Below are 18,536 nucleotides of genomic sequence, written 5' to 3'. Positions count from 1 at the left end.
TCTAAGGCTAGGGGTTTGTTATGGCAGCAAAGTCAGATGATAGAGGCACCGAGCCTCAGAAGAAGGATTATTTACCTGTAACTACAGTTTTTCATTCAGTATTGGCATCTTTCACAGATTAAGAGCTTGAATTATTCCCTGACATCAGGCTGCAAACCCTTGGTGCACTGATGTCATCAAAGTGAAAGTGAATGCAGCCCAAGCCTTTCAGCTCCTTTCACTTCTATTGGTGTTCGGGGCATACCTCAGCCCCCCCAACAATTATTTTGAAAGGCTAGGTATCTTTGGAGAGGAATAAAACTCCCCTTTGGAAATGTATCATAAACCCTAACTATCCTTGCTTGGTAAGCGTCACAGGAGGGAATCCCAAAGCAAAGATCCACCTACTAGACATCAGGGAAGGAAGAGTTTCCCGCAAGGCAAGGGCAAGTGCCCTTCACCATAGAAAATAAGCCATTTAGTCTGTCTGCCTCCCTGTTGAGCAACCGTGTTCTACTCCCAAACTGCCCCTACAGGGTAAAGAAATCTGAAAAGCATCAGGGTCTAAAAAAAATAAAAAGTAGAGGTAGTCAACCCTGGCAGTGGGCTGTGCCCCCATCTCCTGGATACCTACAGACTTTCTGACTCGCACCCCCGGATGAAATGAAGGCTTTACCCTCAATCTGCCCCTTCCAGGGGGGTGATTCGGAGGGGTCAGAAAGCCTTCTGTACAGCATATAATAATTTCTTATTTTTAAAAAAATGGGGTGTGGGTGGCTTGTCCTGGGATGGGTTATGACCTCACAACCTAACAGCCATAACAGTCTTTTTGCCCTCCCAGGAAGTACAATAATGGCTTTACCCTCAAGTGTCCCCCCAGTGGCAGAAAGCCCACTAGACACCTGGAATTATCTTAAAACAATAATAGGGTGGGGAGGCCCACCAAGGCATTGGGCCATAACCCCACTATTAAAGTGCCCAACAGGTATCTGCCTCCCTCCATAAGGGGTGGGGCTTGTTCCAAATCTGCCTCCCTGGAAGTACAGAAGGCATACTAGACGCAGGGTATCATTATTTTTTTTTACAAAACATATGGGGTGAGGGCTGTCCGCTCAGGCACCTACCAGATCCCACCCCTAAAGGGCCTAAACAGTGATTCTGCATCATCAGGGGGGCAGGCTTGATGTTTTACTCCAATGAACCCCTCTCTATGGTGTGAGACGGCCCACTAGGCACCAGGAATTATTATTAATCGATCTTTTTTTTTGTTTTTACAAAAAAATATGGGGCAGGTTATTAGGCCTGGACCCAGTGATGTCATGAGTGATGTCACTGACCATGTCATGAGTAATGTAATATGTGTGGTCATAAGCAGAGCATTGCGGGCGTAAGTTATAGATAGCTCAGATGCTGAATTTCACTGGTTTTGTATGAGGGAAATCTGAGCCTAACTATAACGTCCTTGAAACCTTTGTTTTTTCAGTGAATGTCTATGTTTTTTAACTGGTAATCATGTTTGCAGAGTGGTGGAGAAAGGCGGCGTGGCCTCTGAAGTCCTCACACAAATCATGCTCTGTGAAATTTACTGGAGGTAACAGGAGGGGTGGTTGGCCCCTAAGGACCATCTGGAGTCAAGGGGCACTCACCCCCCAACCAGCAGGGCACCAGGAGGCACGTTCAAAGAGTGGTGGAGAAAGGGGGCTTGGCCGCCGACAATTTCTCAGCAATCCCACTGTGTGGGACTTACTGGAGGTAACAGGAGGGGTAGATGGCCCCCAAGGACCCTCAGCAGCCAAGGGGACTTTATCCCCCCACCAGCAGTGCGCCAGGAGGTGTGTTTGCAGAGGGGTAGATAAAGGGGGTGTGGCCTCCGAAGACCTCCCACCAATCCCACAGTGTAGGACTTAAGGGAGGTAACAGGAGGGGTATTTGGCCCCCAAGGACCCTCTGTAGCCAAGGGACTTCATCCCCCAACCAGCAGTGCACCGGGAGGTGCGTTGCAGAGTGGTGTATAAAGAGGGCGTGGCCTCTAAAGACCTCTCAGCAATCCCGCTGTGTGGAAGAGGTGTGGTGCCGCGGCCAGGGAGACTGACTCCGGAATCTGGGGATCACGGTTCGATCCCCGGCACCGGCGGCAGATAAGCCTAGCACCATGTGACTCTGGACAATAGCTTGCTTAATCCTCCCGAAGGCCCCCAGCGCCTAGAGACCCTTACGGGTGATTATTCGCTCTTTACAAATGTGGATTATTATTATTATTATACCTACTGGAGGTAACATTAGGGTTTGTTGGCCCCCAAGGACCCTTAGCAGCCATGGGGACTTCATCCTCCAACCAGCAGTGCACCAGGAGGCGTGTTTTCAGAGTGGTGGAGAAAGAGGGCGGGCCTCTGATGAAAGAAATTCTTTTCTTAGGGGAGGGGCCCGGGTGGCCCCCTTCCACTGGGCCAATTTCAGCCCCAGGAACCCTATCCCCCGGGACCATGCCTTTTTTAAATGGGGGATGGGGGCCGTGAGGCCTGCCTCCTCAGGCCGATTTTGGCCCCGAGAAACCCCTCCCCATGGCCCAGCCTTTCAAAAAAAAAAAAAAAGGAAATCAAAGGGAGGGGGCCGATTTTGGCCCCGGGCACCCAATCCCCTGGGGCCTGGCTTCTAGTGTGGGTGTCCTGGTCCCACCCAGGGTGCCCACTTAGATATTTTGCGGTCCCTGCGGGCTCCCCACCTCCTGCGGAGCAAGCATTGCTTTGACAAAGAGGCAGCTGCTAACATGCAGCTCCCTCTCTGTCACAGTAATTGTGCTTCGCTTTGAGCAAGAGGAAAATGCTCTTGCTTGCTCAAACCAGAGCACAGTTTGCTATGGCATAAGCCATAGCAATCAGCTATGTCCTGGGGGTGGGCACCCCGGGACATAGCAGGAGCCGGCCTTGGGGAATGGTGGTCCCCAGGTCCATCTTTAGCTCCAGGAGGGGGGGCTGTGTGCCCCCCTTTATTTACAATGTGCCCCGGGGAGGTGGTGGTGGTGGTTCCTGGGGTTGTGGGGGTTGTGGGAGGGTCCGCGGGCCCCCCCAGCATTTAATGTCACAAAAGCCCAGGGGACGTAGCAGTCCCTGGGGCTGGGGAGATCTGAGAAGTCCCTCTATTTAATAAGTAAAGAAGCCCCAGGGAGGTGGAGGTTCCAGGGGCGCGGGGATGCTGTTCGGGCACTCCCCTGATAAATTAAAACAAAATCCATGGGGCGGTGGTGGTCTCTGGGATTTTAATACACCCTAGGAGGGGGGCCTCATTGGCCCTCCTCTTTTATTTTCATATGCCCCCGGGATGTGGCCGACCCAGGGGTTTCCTTTAAACAAAGCGTAGGAGCCTGTGTTGTTTTTATTTTTTCAATTGTGCAGCGAATCTGCAGATCCAGTTGCACATTTGCGGCAAAATATATCTCTTTTTAATGTCCATATCTGGGGGGGGTCAAGGTATTCCTACCCCTGCCCCCTTTTCTTTATTTTTTACTTTTTTTGTGGGACTCTGCTTCAAGCTGTCCCAAGATGGCTGCCAACTTTTACTGGTTGAAGTGTTGGCAGCCAATCAAATTTCAGCAGGATTAGCGAGTCCATGGCGTCGCCAGATATCTATATTTTTTAAACATAAATATCTCTAAAACTACTGAATGGATTTACACCAAATAACAATAAACACACTTTCTGGACCAACATGTAGCTTTCCGCCAAATTTGGTGTAATTCCATTCAGCGGTTCTGGCTGTAGTCGTCTTCAAATTCCCTATGAGAAAATGCATAGTAAGAATGCATTTTGGGACCCCCCTTTGTTCCTCCGCCGCGCATGACTGTCCACCCCGATACTTTCAACACAGCCAGCTGAACCAAAAAGGGGAAAGGTTTCGAAAATTTAGTGAAGATTTTTCAAGCGGTGCCAAAGTTATTGGCAAAACAAAAACGCTTTTCCTATGGTAACACGGTTGATTGCAGGCTATCTGGAAAGTTAGTTACATTTGGATACTGCCTTGGCCTTTGGTGTTTACTGAGCCACTCTGCTTGCGTCGCTGTCCTAATTATCATTTTCAATATTAAGCAGCAGGTTGATTTTGGGGATTGTATCCCATGTCTGCAGGGACAAAAGGTTGTGAAAGGTCATGGCTAGAAGGAACCGTCTGATAGTACTTGTCTTATATAATAAAAATAGCCTTGCCTCATCTGTATTACTCCTAAAGAGACTATCATGTCTGTCTTTATGGCCTACAATGCCTCAACATCATGTTTGTCAAACAAATGCTTGCATGTAAATGGAATGTTGTGTATCATCTACTAGACCGCACAACAAAATTTAGTGCTACCTAGCCAGTCAAGATGGCTCCCGTTGCCCTCTGACTGAAACTGGTTTTAGAAGCAACCAGTGATGCATGTATGAGGATGGATGAAGTTGTTTCTGCTTCTCTTAATATGTACTTTGTTTGAGCTTGACAAATGTCTGAGAGTTTCTCGATGTAAGAGCGGTATAATTTTAGAGCTACCCATCATAGTATGACCAGATGGCATCAGCGTTTGCTATTTTCACTGCTGCTGCAGCAGAGACTCCAATTCTGTTCCTCAGGGTAAAAAACATCTTGCTCTCCATGTTTTCAGGCACACAACATGGAGATGAGGGATCCATGAGTAACTTTTTACTGCCGTTGATATATTGGAGTCAGTTTTAACTTGATTTAGAAGACACGCAGGAGCTGTGCCAGGTGCCTTGCATATTTTCCATAGTTGCCAGCCTCAAAATTTAAGTGGAACCTGTAGCTGGGTTGCAAATACATGACAGGCCTGCTTCCCAGATGTAATTAAGGACGACCTGGACAGTCCTAAAAGAACTTTTATTTTTTACTTAAAAATAAAAAAGGTTCCTTTTCCACATCTTTGTTCTAGTCAACCAAAATGTTGAATTCATTAATATCATTTGATGGAGAGTCTGTAGGAGCCAATTCTCGGCTGGGCTGTTCAGCTGGAACACAATCTTTCCAAATATTGCTTATTGTCATTCCTGGAAATACTGTCTTATTGGTGGCGATTATTGTCATCATCACCATTACCATCTTCAAAATCAGCATTTGAAGGCATGTTTTGACTCAAATCCGGTCAGGGCAAGTCAGAACGTGGACTTGTAAACACTTTTGATTGAGTTATTCAAGGAGGTAGAGCAGGTGGATGAGTCATTTGAGCGCTTCAGGGACTGGAGAGTTGGCTCTGGGCAAGCTGGAGGTTACCTACTATAAAAATCCATGAGTACTTGAACCATTTATGTCACTGAACTTGGTGACATTTTCATCTCTAAGGGCCAACCATATTATGATGGTTCTTCGTAGTCAAATGCTTCTTCCTCGGCAGTCGGCAGATACATAGTGGATATCAGGGTGATGAGGTTGCTCTGCTTTGAAGGCAACTTTAGAAACCATTTTGACATCTTAAGATATGTGATGTTGGCTGTTCCCACCATCTTACCAAGATTGCAGTATCCTTCACATGCACAGATGCAGAGGACAAATTGTACAAAAGGTATGCGGGCATTTCTAGGATGAAGCGTATTGGTGACAAAAGCTGCAAAAGTAGGCAGCGTGCATGGAATTGTTGTCAGGGGCAATGCTGTTATAATCTGTTGTCAATTAAATGGTTGGTAGGGTTGATGTCATTGCAGTTGCTACCAGGACAGTAAATGTCATTGAACGTACAGGTGGAAGATGCTCTGGCATTGATGACGGTGACTTCGTCAATGACAGTGTCTTGCTCAATGATGGCGTCTTCAATGTCAGTCGATTTTAAGTCGTTGACCTCTTGTAGTCAATAATTTTATAGTCTACATTATTGAAATAACGTTAGTCATCATCGTCGATAGTGCGTTTTAAATGGCAGATTTCTTTCCCTTACTTGTTGTAAGTCGCAGAAGCTAGTGATGAATTCTTGAAGGTGACTGGGCTCTGTATTCAACTACTGGAACCTCACCATGACCAGAGGAATGCAGCTTGCACTTTCAAGGCAGGCACAGATTTGGTGGGAGTTGTACAAGTCTCAGGGCAAGTACCTGTGACAGGAACATTTGTTCTTGCCACAACATTTTGAGTGTGGGTCCTCAGCAGGATCTTCTTTGCCTCACAGACCTCACATAACTTGAATAGGGTTCTTGGATGAGAAGTTACATCAGCTTTCTAGCGCAGAGACACGCAGACACTGCTAACCTTCTGTATAAGAAGTGAGAAATAGGTATTTCCAGATAAAAAGTTCAAAAGATCGACCAGAGGATTCCTTGTTGCCTGATATCAAACTGGCAGATTTTCTACTGCATTGTGACTCTGAGCAGGATTGGTAGTCTGGGTCCCTCCAACTGATTGGTTAAGCTTCACAACATAAAATGAGGTGAATGGGCTATTTGTGGTCTATAGACATGTTTCTTTTATTTTCAATGTCAACTGCTGTATTCACATACTTCTATGAACACGATGATTACCAAGGAATCCCAGACTAATGTTGGGGGAGTAATTGAAGCATCTGAATCTATGAAAGCTACAAAGCTGGAGAATCGACAGTGCCTCCGGCTCCAAGGCACAATTCTAGAAACAAAGAAATTACTGTCTGCTCCCCAGTCTCCAATCCCTTCACTTCAGGAATGATCAGGAAACACAATGTACTAGGAAACGTGAACGAGTGCCCTGGAGGCCCTGACCATGAGTCAGGAACACCAGAGGTCAAGTAAACAGGCATAAAGCACCTCTTAAGTGAGTGTGTGGACAAGGATGGGAGGCGGAGCCATGGCAACAGACTCTGGAGCCTTGTAGATGAGGGGGTGGATTGCAGCACGCACTGGTGCTAGATTGGAGTTGAAGCCAGGATAGTTACAGGTCCCTAACAGTTAGAGGGGGGGAGATGTGGGGGCAAGTATTTTTGGGCAACAGTAGTTGCAGAATGCTTCCCCACTTATGCACCTAAAATGGAGTAACTCTATAATACCTCCAATCAGAGATCAAATACTCAGTGTGAGTGTCTATAGATGCAAGCTTGGGGGCAGTGACTGCAGTAATTTGCTACAGTCTCACCAGCGAAAAACACAATGAGAGGTCAGCTTGAGGAATTACAGGGTGATGCCACAAAAGAGTGATACTCCCCCAGACATAACAACCTCCAAGTGCTAATACAAGATGCTAAGAGCAGGTCCAATACTATGGCCCCTGCACGTGCAGAGCTGAGGGGTTACTTTCAAAAGCCAGCCCCTTAGAAGCTCCATCCTCTCTTGATATAACACCCTCTCCCCATGCTCCAGGACTAGTTCATACCACAACATTCTTGCCAACTTAACAAGAGGTGCCACCACTGGTTTAAAACATCCCTTCCAAACACCCCTGGCCCCATCTCCCCACATTCAGCTAATAGAATGCATCTGTACCCTTCAGATGCACTAGCCTGATCAACATCTGGACATGAGGCAAAGGAAAATCAATTGTAGATGGTGAAACCCTACAGCGTTTTGGGATACTTTAGCTTAGCTTTACTTCATCCTAGGTGTCTGAATGATGACAGAAACGGTGGAGGGGGTGGCCTAATGCCATATTGGGGACAGAGTGACTGTGTTGATACCTTTTCATGGTTATTCTCTACATCTTTATACCTGGCTTGTTGCATTTTGGAGAGTTCTTCAAAGGAGAACAGAATAAGTGTATCACATTATGTAAGGTTGGAAGTCCCATGTGCTAGGTCCCTGTGACAACCTTCTTCTCATTTTCTCATTCTGGTATGTCCAGTATGCATTCTTGTGTCGGAGACCCTTGCCACAACTCTTGACAAGTGCCAGGTGCCCTGCAATAGTTTTATATGTGTTCTAAAACAGGGGTCTAGATTCTATTGGATGAGGATGGTAGAGGTGATCCTTTCTGCATGTGTAACTACTGATTCCATGACCAGGCCATAATGCTATTAACAGTTGTTAGAGCTTTTTCTTAAGACCTTCGTGCTACAGAGCCTTTTACCTGAATTGCAGTAGGGAGACCTTTTATTAGCCCCCCCCTGTAAATCAGTTTAGTATGCCATGACGGGATCACTGGTGCCCCCCTGATCGAATGTTATGTGCGTGAGAGTGCTTGGGTATATGAGAGGTTGGGCATCCCTCGGCTATTCCCCCAGATGTGAGCATCCCCCACTAAGACTGTAGGGTGCTCATATGCTTTAGTGCTGGTGGTTTGCTTGAAGTGATAATTATTATGTAGTAGATATACCTCTGAATATGAATTTTGAAATTAAATGAACTATGGCATGATATCAGAATGGATTATTCTGAATTAAATGTAACAGGATTTGATCCTTCAAGAATACCAAAATATGAACTAATGATAATATTCATGCTTGAGCTTATCCACAGAAATGACAAAGAAACATAAAATAAACTCGCGATGGGGTACATCTGAACTTCACTTCACATACGGTGGGGCCTTCGTAAAAAAGGAGATAGGATACACAGCTGAATGTCTGGTTTATTTGCCCAACCTATATGTTCTACACTCTGGGCTGCTAGGGAGGGAAGACTGAGGCAACAGCAGCATCTTATCCAGTTTTGTCTGGCAGCCAATACACAATGCAGCACCACAGAGAAGTGACAGCTCCTCAGGCACCAAGTGCCATTAATTTGTGGCAGACGGAAAACAAAAATGCACTGTCAGGGTTGACTCCCCTTAAACTCTACGACTAACTTTGTATCTGAGTGGACAGATGGATTTTGGCAAGTAACCCACAACAGGATAGTATGTGACCCTTGCAGCATCCAGTGTTCACCGTTGTCTTGAAGAAAGGTCTACACATCTGGGTAGAGGAAGATGAGGACCAGTGTACAATGTGTAGTTCTGTCCTCTTGAGGTGCAAAGACCATACTCCTATAACAGAGGACAAGAGCTGTACTCCTGACCCTGCTGAAGACAGAGGTAGACTGCCAGTAATATTAGGAACCTGCATTCACAATATCACAGACGGGCAGTAAGCTTTACGCTTTACTGCTGCAACTCCTCAGTTCTTGACAACGAGTATTTTTGAGGGCAGTGTATGTGACCTTGCAGCTATACCTTGCATTGGTGGCCCATTACCCAAAGTGAAATCTTGCAGCCTGAGTATAATGCTTATACTCCATCGATGATCATAGGCATGGGGGTGGTGTGGGTGTTCCTATTGCAGCAATTTGCCTCTGGTGGCGTATCACATGCTGTGAACCAGACAAGCGCAGATAACTGTGGCCTGGTGACCCCCCTTCAGGGACTGTAAGAATCTGGAGTGTTCTGAAGAACAAGTTACTTACCTTCGGTAACACTTTTTCTGGTGGATACAGTATCTGCCTGTGGATTCCTCACCTTGTGAATATCCCCTGCACCAGCAACATTTGGAAACTTTTGTAGCAGTCCACGCCGATGAGGTCGAAGACGACGTCACAGAGACACGGCTCCGCTCGCGACTCCGCTGACGTCACCGGCTCCATAAGAAGACCTGGTCGGCGTGATGACGTCAGTTCCGCCCCTTTTTTCCATGCCTTCGAGGCACACGGACGACTCACAGCAATATATACACAGCATACACAGTACATAATATGCAAATCAACACACACAGTGTGGAGAATAAGTAGAAAGGCAAAAGAAATAACACAATGCCTTTGACAGTAACAAAAACATTTCGTAGGTATAGAATCGTAGGTATAGAAGGATGGACAATGGGGAGGCGGGTGGGTCAGTGAGGAATCCACAGGCAGATACTGTATCCACCAGAAAAAGCGCTACCGAAGGTAAGTAACTTGTTCTTCTGATGGATACATCTGCCAGTGGATTCCTCACCTTGTGAATAGATTCCCACAGTAGTCCCACTCCTGGAGGAGGGTGTCCACCCTTCTATACCAGAAAGTCCTGAAGGACGGAACGAGCAAAATGTCCGTCCATCCTCATCTCGGTGTCCAAGCAATAATGTTTTGCGAAGGTGTATGTGTATTTAATGCTTATTAAGCGCAACTGTCACCCGAAAGGGTATCCTGGCGCTGAGACCGTATCTAACCATCAGGTGAGGTGTATTACATTGCTCTTGGGAACAGGTAGGTCTTAAGATCCCTTTTGAAAAAGGGCAGATCTTGGCTACTCCTCAATGCCAGAGGTAAAGTATTCCATAATGTGGCGGCCGTGAAACTGAAAGCGCGGCCGCCCATCCTCACTCTGTTAATCCTGGGATTCCTCACCAGGAACGCCGAGGAGGATCTCAGAGGTCTGGCAGCTTGATACCAAGAAAAAAGATTTTGGAGTGGTATTGGTCCTAGTCCATACAGAGCTCTGAATACAAGGCATGAAGCCTTGAAGGCAATCCTCTGCTGGACCGGTAGCCAGTGCAGATCGGCTAGTGCTGCAGATGAAGAAGCAGAACGCAGCCGAGATAGAGCCAATTTAGCAGCCATGTTTTGGATCCTCTGCAACTTTAGGATCAGGATCTTAGGAGCTCCCAGAAGTAGTGCGTTGCAGTAGTCTAACCTACTGAGGATAGAACTTCGCACTACCTCTGCTCTGGCTCCCCGGGGGAGTATTGGTAGGATCTTACGTAGGGCACGAAGCAGGCCCATACAGGTCGCTGCAGTCCTATTTACAGAGGCATCCAGCTGTAAATTGGGTTCAAACCAAACTCCTAAATTACGAGCCGATTCTGCGGCTTCCACCGAGCCCGGAATAGAAGTTGGCCAAAAGTCATCCGGTAGCACGCGAGGGAGACGGTCTAGGGAGCAATGGAGTACTTCCGTTTTCGACCCATTAAATTGGAGTGAGTTAGCTCGCAGCCATTCTGCTGTAGCCGACATACAGCGGTGAAAGATGTCCCTCGAGACTATCTCAGTGCCCTCAAATGAAAAAATCAATTGAGTGTCATCGGCATAATTGATGACTGATATGCCAAATGACTTGATCAGGTCTACCAGGGGTCGGAGATATAAGTTAAAAAGGATCGGGCTGACCGCCGACCCTTGGGGGACACCATGGTTCACCTGTCGTGTGGCTGATCGAAATGGTGGTAACGCCACAGCTTGCTGTCTGTTGCAGAGATAAGATGTTAGCCAACTTAGAGCCAGACCGTTTACTCCCACGCTTTGAAGACAGCCCAGAAGAACCTCATGGTCCACCGTGTCGAACGCGGCCGACATGTCCCCCTGTCGACACGCGTTCGTAGATCGTCCAACACGGTAACCAGTGCGGTCTCAGTGCCGTGGGCCGGTCTGAAGCCAAATTGGGCTGCATCCAGACAGGAATTTGTTTCCAGGAAGTTGGACAAGGCTCTCGTGACCCACCTCTCGAGAATTTTTATCGCAAATGGTAAAAGCGAGATGGGTCTATAGTTGGCCGAGCATAGAGGGTCTAGAGAAGCCTTTTTTAGCAGTGGAGTTACTATTGCCAACTTCCAACTGTCTGGGACTAGCGCTGTAGTCAATGACTGGCAGCAGATGGAATAGAGTGGAGGAAACAACTCATCTTGGAATGCCTTCCAGATCTTATGAGGCATTGGATCAAGTGGTGAACCTGAGGATACGCCATTGGCCAAGACACAGAATACCTCTAGCGAGGGAATAGGAAAACAAGACATCTGAGAGGAGTCTACCTTGTTGTTATCCCATGCGGGTACCGAATGGCAGAGGGATTCCAAGGGGAGGGATAAAGACGGCACAGACTGTCCGGGTACTGAAAGTCCATTCAGAATGGTCCTAATTTTCTCCTTGAACGCGAGGGCCAAAGAGTCACAAAGTTCCTGGGAAGCCGGAATGGCTGGTACTGTACAAGACGGGTTAGATAGGTTGTTAACCAGCTTGAATAGAGTCTGCGATTTATTAGAGGCCTTCACCAAGGTATCCTCTAAGAACTTTGCTTTAGCGCTTCTTAGCTGGGTCTTATATACCTGCAGGGCCGCTTTATATGCTGCCCTATCCAGCTCCTTATACCCTCTCCTCCAGGTACGCTCCGCCTGTTTACAACGGAGCTTGTGCTGTCCAAGATCATCAGTGAACCAAGCATTGGCTCCTCTAGGTCTGTCCCTCACCCTTCGCAAAGGGGCCAACTCGTCCAGAGATGTCAAAACTTGCTGGCAAAGGACAGCATAGCTCTTGTCCACACTATCCTCCACCAGAAAAGTCCTAGGCAATAGAGTGGGTCGAATCGGCTCCCTAAAAAGGCGAGACCATTGTCGATTAAACTTAGTGCCGCCCGGGTTACTTGATTTTAGCAGAGCAGGCAAAACAATAGACATATTGATCAGTGAATGATCGGTCCAACACTGATCCACGACCTCTTTCACTACAACCAATTCCTTCTCAGCAAATACCAGGTCTAAAGTGTGCCCCTTGACATGAGTGGGTGACAAGACCAGCTGTGCAAGTTGAATATTGCTACACGCTTGGCAAAGTTCCCTATAGGCCAGATCTTGAGGGCCAGAGGGCCAGAGATTAAAATCACCCAGTACTAAGAATTTAACATGGGAGTTTGAGAGGTCATAGATTAAATCGACCAATGACTGAAGGGCTGTTGTGGTCGAAGCGGGAGGTCTGTAGCATAAAAGGCCTGCTATCAAGGTACCGCCCTGGGCCGTAATAGAGAAGCCCATGAGCTCGAACCCTAACACCTCTTTTACCACCAGTTCCGAAAGGGAGATTGAGTCTCTGAAAATGTAACCTACTCCACCCCCCCTACCAGAAGCTCGGGGAGTGTGTCTTATGAGGTAGCCCGGTGGGCAAGCCCAACCGAGTTCCATCCCACAGTCTGCCGAAGCCCAAGTTTCGGTCACGAATAATATGTCCAGATGTAAAGATTCTATTAGAAGAGCAATCTCAGCATAATGCTTAACGAGAGAGCGAACATTCAGCAGGCCACATGAAAGAGTCCTATGAGAAGATGGGATAGACAAACATTGAATACCAGCCGCAGTAAGGCACAATGAATCGTAAGAATCCTCACGAGTATCTGCCAAATGAGAGGTAGCAAGCACGCCGGGAGCACCCAGGACGCGAACGGGCGCAAACGGGCTTACCTCTGGAGCACCTCCGGCGCGTCTACGGCGCGTCCGCTGCGCGCATCCGCTCGCCCATATCTATTTATAGTATAACGCCGCGCGGGCTTCCGGCTGCTAGAGCCTCTAGACCCGACCAATATGGCGCCTGAGAGTGGCCCAAGCGTCAACACCCACCCAAGATGGCGGACGGAGCACCACGACCTTACTACCTAAGTCCCGCAAAATGCGAGTGAGGACACAATTATTATGCAGGTAAGCCTAACTATGCCCCTAGTTGCTGTACTGACAAGCGCCTGATGATTAGGCAAGGAAAACAACAGCGCGATTACAAGCAGCGCAATTTAAAAGTAATATGCCCAGGAATAAACAAATAGGATTAAAATCTGTCCAGCAATGCGCGCGATGAAAGAAAGGTCTGTAAAGCGTGTTGAGAGAGCAGCTTAAATAAGCTCTCCAATGCGCAGGCTTCCGGCTGCTAGAGCCTCTAGACCCGACCAATATGGCGCCTGAGAGTGGCCCAAGCGTCAACACCCACCCAAGATGGCGGACGGAGCACCACGACCTTACTACCTAAGTCCCGCAAAATGCGAGTGAGGACACAATTATTATGCAGGTAAGCCTAACTATGCCCCTAGTTGCTGTACTGACAAGCGCCTGATGATTAGGCAAGGAAAACAACAGCGCGATTACAAGCAGCGCAATTTAAAAGTTATATGCCCAGGAATAAACAAATAGGATTAAAATCTGTCCAGCAATGCGCGCGATGAAAGAAAGGTCTGTAAAGCGTGTTGAGAGAGCAGCTTAAATAAGCTCTCCAATGCGCAGGCTTCCGGCTGCTAGAGCCTCTAGACCCGACCAATATGGCGCCTGAGAGTGGCCCAAGCGTCAACACCCACCCAAGATGGCGGACGGAGCACCACGACCCTACTACCTAAGACCCGCAAAATGCGAGTGAGGACACAAATATTATGCAGGTAAGCCTAACTATGCCCCTAGTTGCTGTACTGACAAGCGCCTGATGATTAGGCAAGGAAAACAACAGCGTGATTACACGCAGCGCAATTTAAAAGTAATATGCCCAGGAATATACAAATAGGATTAAAATCTGTCCAGCAATGCGCGCGATGAAAGAAAGGTCAAGGGAGGCCCAAGTTGCCGCCCTACAAATGTCCTCCACAGGAACGCCCCTAGACAAAGAAGAAGTGGAAGACTTTGCTCTAGTGGAATGAGCCCTTAAACCCCCTGGAGGTTCCTTACCAGCCAGGGAGTAGCATATCTTGATGCACAAGACAATCCATCTGGAAAGGGTGCGCTTGTGCACCGCTCGACCTTTCCTGCAGCCAACAAAGCCCACGAAGAGCTGGTCATCAACTCTGAAGTCTTTAGTCCTGTCCAGATAGAAGCTCACCGCCCTCTTAGGGTCCAAGCGGTGAAGTCTCTCCTCCTCCTTGGAAGGGTGAGGGGGAGGATAGAAGGAAGGAAGGGTAATGGACTGCCCCAGATGGAAGGGAGTTACCACCTTAGGCAGAAATGCAGCCCTGGTCCGGAGTACCATTCTTTCAGCATGAATGGTCAAGAATGTGGGTTTTGAACTTAGAGCGAACTTAGAGCTTGAAGCTCACTTACCCTCCTTGCCGAGATGATTGCAATAAGAACAAGCATTTGCAATGCAATAGGTCTCGCAGTTACACGAGTTAAAGCTATTGGCATTGTAAATGACAATGCCAATAGGCATTGTTATTTGCAATGTCAATAGCTCAAACTCGCGTAAATGCGAGACCTAATGCATTGCAAATGCTTGTTTTGTTGTCTTATTGAATAATGGCGGCCACTTTTGTTTTGGTACCCTGGTCTAATTTTTTTGCCCCAGTCCTGTCCAGTTAGAAACCATCCTGAACCCATGCAGAACACACTAACAACCTAAATGGAACGATGAGCAACTCGCCACATTGCACCTCGAATTGAGGAAATCTGTGAAATGATGGTTAAACATCAAAGCACTAAATGCGACCCCCCTCAACTAAATGATACCTCCACCCTAGGTCAGAACCTCACATGTGGGGGTCTGTCGGCGTTATAGAAAATACAAAAAATATTATAATTTATTTAAAGTTTATATTGCCCAACTCTTACTAGATGTGCAGAAAAAGATTAACTGTGAACTTGTTAAAGGAAGAGGAGTCCGTGTGACATTCAATAATGGCCCTGTTATAAAGTAATAATTCCCCTGTGCTGGTGTAACTCGTGAGTGCTTCCGGGAAACTCGAGCTGCGCGTGGCAGCAAAGAGAGGCTATTACTGAGAGCGGCGGTCTGGAGGTGTCCGTGATGTGTGTCTGTCTGTCCAGCCGGCTGCACTGGATAAGTTAATTATACCAAGAACACAGAGGATGACACATCATTGCCGACGGAATTAACGAAGTTAAAGGAGACTGAAGGTCATGTAGACAGGCTGTGCCTGCACATGGGATGTCGAATTTAACGTGTAAATGGCACGAATACATTAATCAAATGCGCGGGCTCCTCTGCGCGTGGCATCCTTGGGAGAGAGAACTATTATATCAGGAAGTGCCTGTCGCGGGGGGAGGGATTCCACGGAACCCAGAAGCTGCATTGGAGGGTTCCACTGCTAGTGGGCTTAATGCTCAACCAGAGAAAGAACAAGAAACGCAAGTGGTGCGCGCGAAGAGTGAAAGTAGGCTGCGCGCGCAAGTGAAAGTGATCGCGGCTGGCTGTACACATGCAAAGCTGCCAGCTGCGCATGTGCACGCTCGTGTGAACGCAAGCGCTAGGCCAGCCAGCAGCACTTTGAAAACTCATCTACAAAAGTATCTCTGAGCAGTGCATGCGCGCTGACTAAGCGAGACCTAAAAATGAAAAAACTGTAGGTCTGTATTTAAAAAATCAGAACAACGGGTATCTTTCCTTTTAGTAAGTTTTGTTTTATGAACCACAGTGTGATGTACTCTCTTAGTGTATTTGCAGACACAGTGACCAGGACTGCAACGACCAACTGTTTCATACCGAGACATCAAACATAATCATGGACTATGCAGCAATTTTAATAAGATCCTTGCTCGTTTTTTAATATGCCAATCTTCCTTTCTTGGTACACTGTTGCACATGCTGAAGCACTTAAAGAAGCAATACTGCATTGTTTAAAATTGTAATTGAGAAAAACCCCATTTAAAGTGTTTGTTCTCACAACAGGTGAAGTTGCCTCAACCATCCATCCTCTTCAGATTCTGGGCAGATTACAGGGGTCGTGTTTTTTTGTTGAAGGATACTATTCAGCTGACTGTGAAGTTGGATCAACTGCTAGGAACATATAGCTTTAAAGTCCGAAATGGACAAATTGACTCCTGAGCAGTGACCGTTGCAGCAGTCTTGGTAAAAAGATGTCTCTTTGTTGCCTCTGGAGAACACGATGCTGTGCCACACTCCGTACAGTTCCTTGAACATTTGTGTATATCACTTTAGAACTACATCAAATCCATTGCTTCTTGTGAATTAGTCAGTAATTTTCTCAAAGCACACTTTTATTGTGCATTATTCTTTTTTTTTTTTCTTCATTGGTTTTTTTTTGTGGCTATTTCAGCACTCTGTGGTATAAGGTACATAAAGTCGCCTTCACCGCCATCATTGATTATATTAAACCTGAAAATAGTTGTACATGTTGTGTGAATAATGGTCCTATAGAGCTACACAGGAGTAACGCTGTACTGTCCAATGACAAAAGTGATAATGTGATTAGAGGGGGGGTGAGGATGAGTAAAGTGGGGAATTAGTAAGAGGGGTCATGAAACGTGGAAAAAGAGTCAAAGGATGGGTAGGTAAAATGGAAGGTGCAGAGGAAGTAGAGTGAAATAAAGAGATCAAATAGATGTGGTCGAATCTCAAGCATTCCCCACAGCTAACAGAGCAATTCTTTCTAGAAGGAGGAGATGAAAGATTTTGTGAGGACCTACAGTAAAATCACAAAAACATTTCCTCCAACACAGCCTCCTAGAGGCAGTGGAGGAAAGTAATGTTTCTAGTGAGGGTACATATAAAACAGTAATCGTCACTACAGAACAGGTTAAGAGTCTAGAGTATGTCCCCATATGTGCTCAGACATCGAGAGTTGACTTTGTATTTGTACATCACCCTTTCGCAGGTAGATTGAAACATCAGTTCTGACATGTATTATCCATGTGTTGTAACTATTCTGATTCTTCAGGGCACAAGTGTGCTCTACTATCATGTGTGTCCCAATTTCCTGTAATTTTGAGGCTGATGCATGGAAATCAGGGCTTGAATTATGTGCTAGAATGTTGGTGTGCGGTGAAGGAGTGGGAGCTGGCAAACATGTAGAGTTGGAGGGAGGATGAGGGTCTGACAAGACCTTTTTTCTTGTTGCTGTAGCCTTGGGGCCTAACATGAAATAAAGAACCTACTCTTACTTGAATTACTTCACTCCTATACTAACTACAATACATGCGCACTTTGGCCACAGAGTTATCTACCCATGTACACCATTGCAGTGGACCGCATTCAACATTGGATACATTGTGTATAATAGCACATTTAGCAGTGACTTTATTTGTGACCATTTTGAGCCTTACAGTTGACCAGTACGTGTCAAGATTCAGGCATGCCCGCAGCCTATGAAACGGGTCACATGATAGCAGTCTCCATCTCCAGTAGGAACTGGCTTGGGATAGCCTTCTGCAATGTGAAGGGAGTCCAGTATCAATTATGATGAACTTTGTAGGAGTTGAACTTATGGCACTTCTGCCTTATCCCGCTCCAGTGGTCCGGCATCAGAACTGACTAGTTCTTTTCTGACTGTACATTGTATTTCATGATATGTTTTTAACAGTGCAAAAGAATACCAAGTATTTTGTGGTACCAAGCTCCATTTTAAAAAAACGCTTTATAGCTTTGATGTAATTCAAAAACCTTTTCACACTGAGGCATGCGGTGGAGAGTGAATGTGCATAACCAGTTATGATCTTTGCGTGGCTTATGCGCACTAGTAGGGGTTCGAAGGGAGATAAGAAAAATGAGAAACTCTGCCCAGGAGATGGAAGATTACTCCAAAGTAGTGACAACTGCAACCCAGCACTCTCTTTATAAAGTCGTGATTTAAATGTGCTGTTGCTTTCATCCTTTTTTTCCCCAGATCATCCTAGAGATGCCAGGTTCAAGCAAAGCTTTTCATACTTCGCACAAATTACCTTATCATGGATCCCGTGCAAAAGCACAGAAACACTTATTGGTTGTAGACTTGTTTCCTATATCAAATAACACTATTTTCAACTAGTTATGCTACTGTTCTGTTAAAATGTACTGATGCCATAAGTAACTTTCACTGTTTTTATGTGGTGCATCTCAACTGGGTGACTGTGTTGCCGTGTATGTGGCCAATTGAGGATTCCCCAGGCAGGAAGTTGCCTGGCAATATTTGTATTCATGTGGCATCCCACAACACAAATGCTCTGCAGAGGAGCCATCAGAAGTATGGGGCATGTAAACGATGGAGAT

The 18,536-nt window shown here is 46.5% G+C and overlaps 1 protein-coding gene across 1 annotated transcript in view; it reads right to left on the bottom strand.

Moving 5' to 3' along the window:
- The window catches only part of DNAH2 (dynein axonemal heavy chain 2), a 2,945,517-nt gene that overhangs the window by 2,172,429 nt on the left and 754,552 nt on the right, over positions 1–18,536 (bottom strand). The gene's annotated exons all lie outside the window — the stretch shown is intronic.

Source organism: Triturus cristatus, chromosome 12 (assembly GCF_964204655.1).
Source record: "Triturus cristatus chromosome 12, aTriCri1.1, whole genome shotgun sequence".
NCBI classification, from domain to species: Eukaryota; Metazoa; Chordata; class Amphibia; order Caudata; family Salamandridae; genus Triturus; species Triturus cristatus.
Note: the sequence above shows the minus strand (reverse complement) of the source record. Positions and strands in the feature narration are given on the sequence as shown.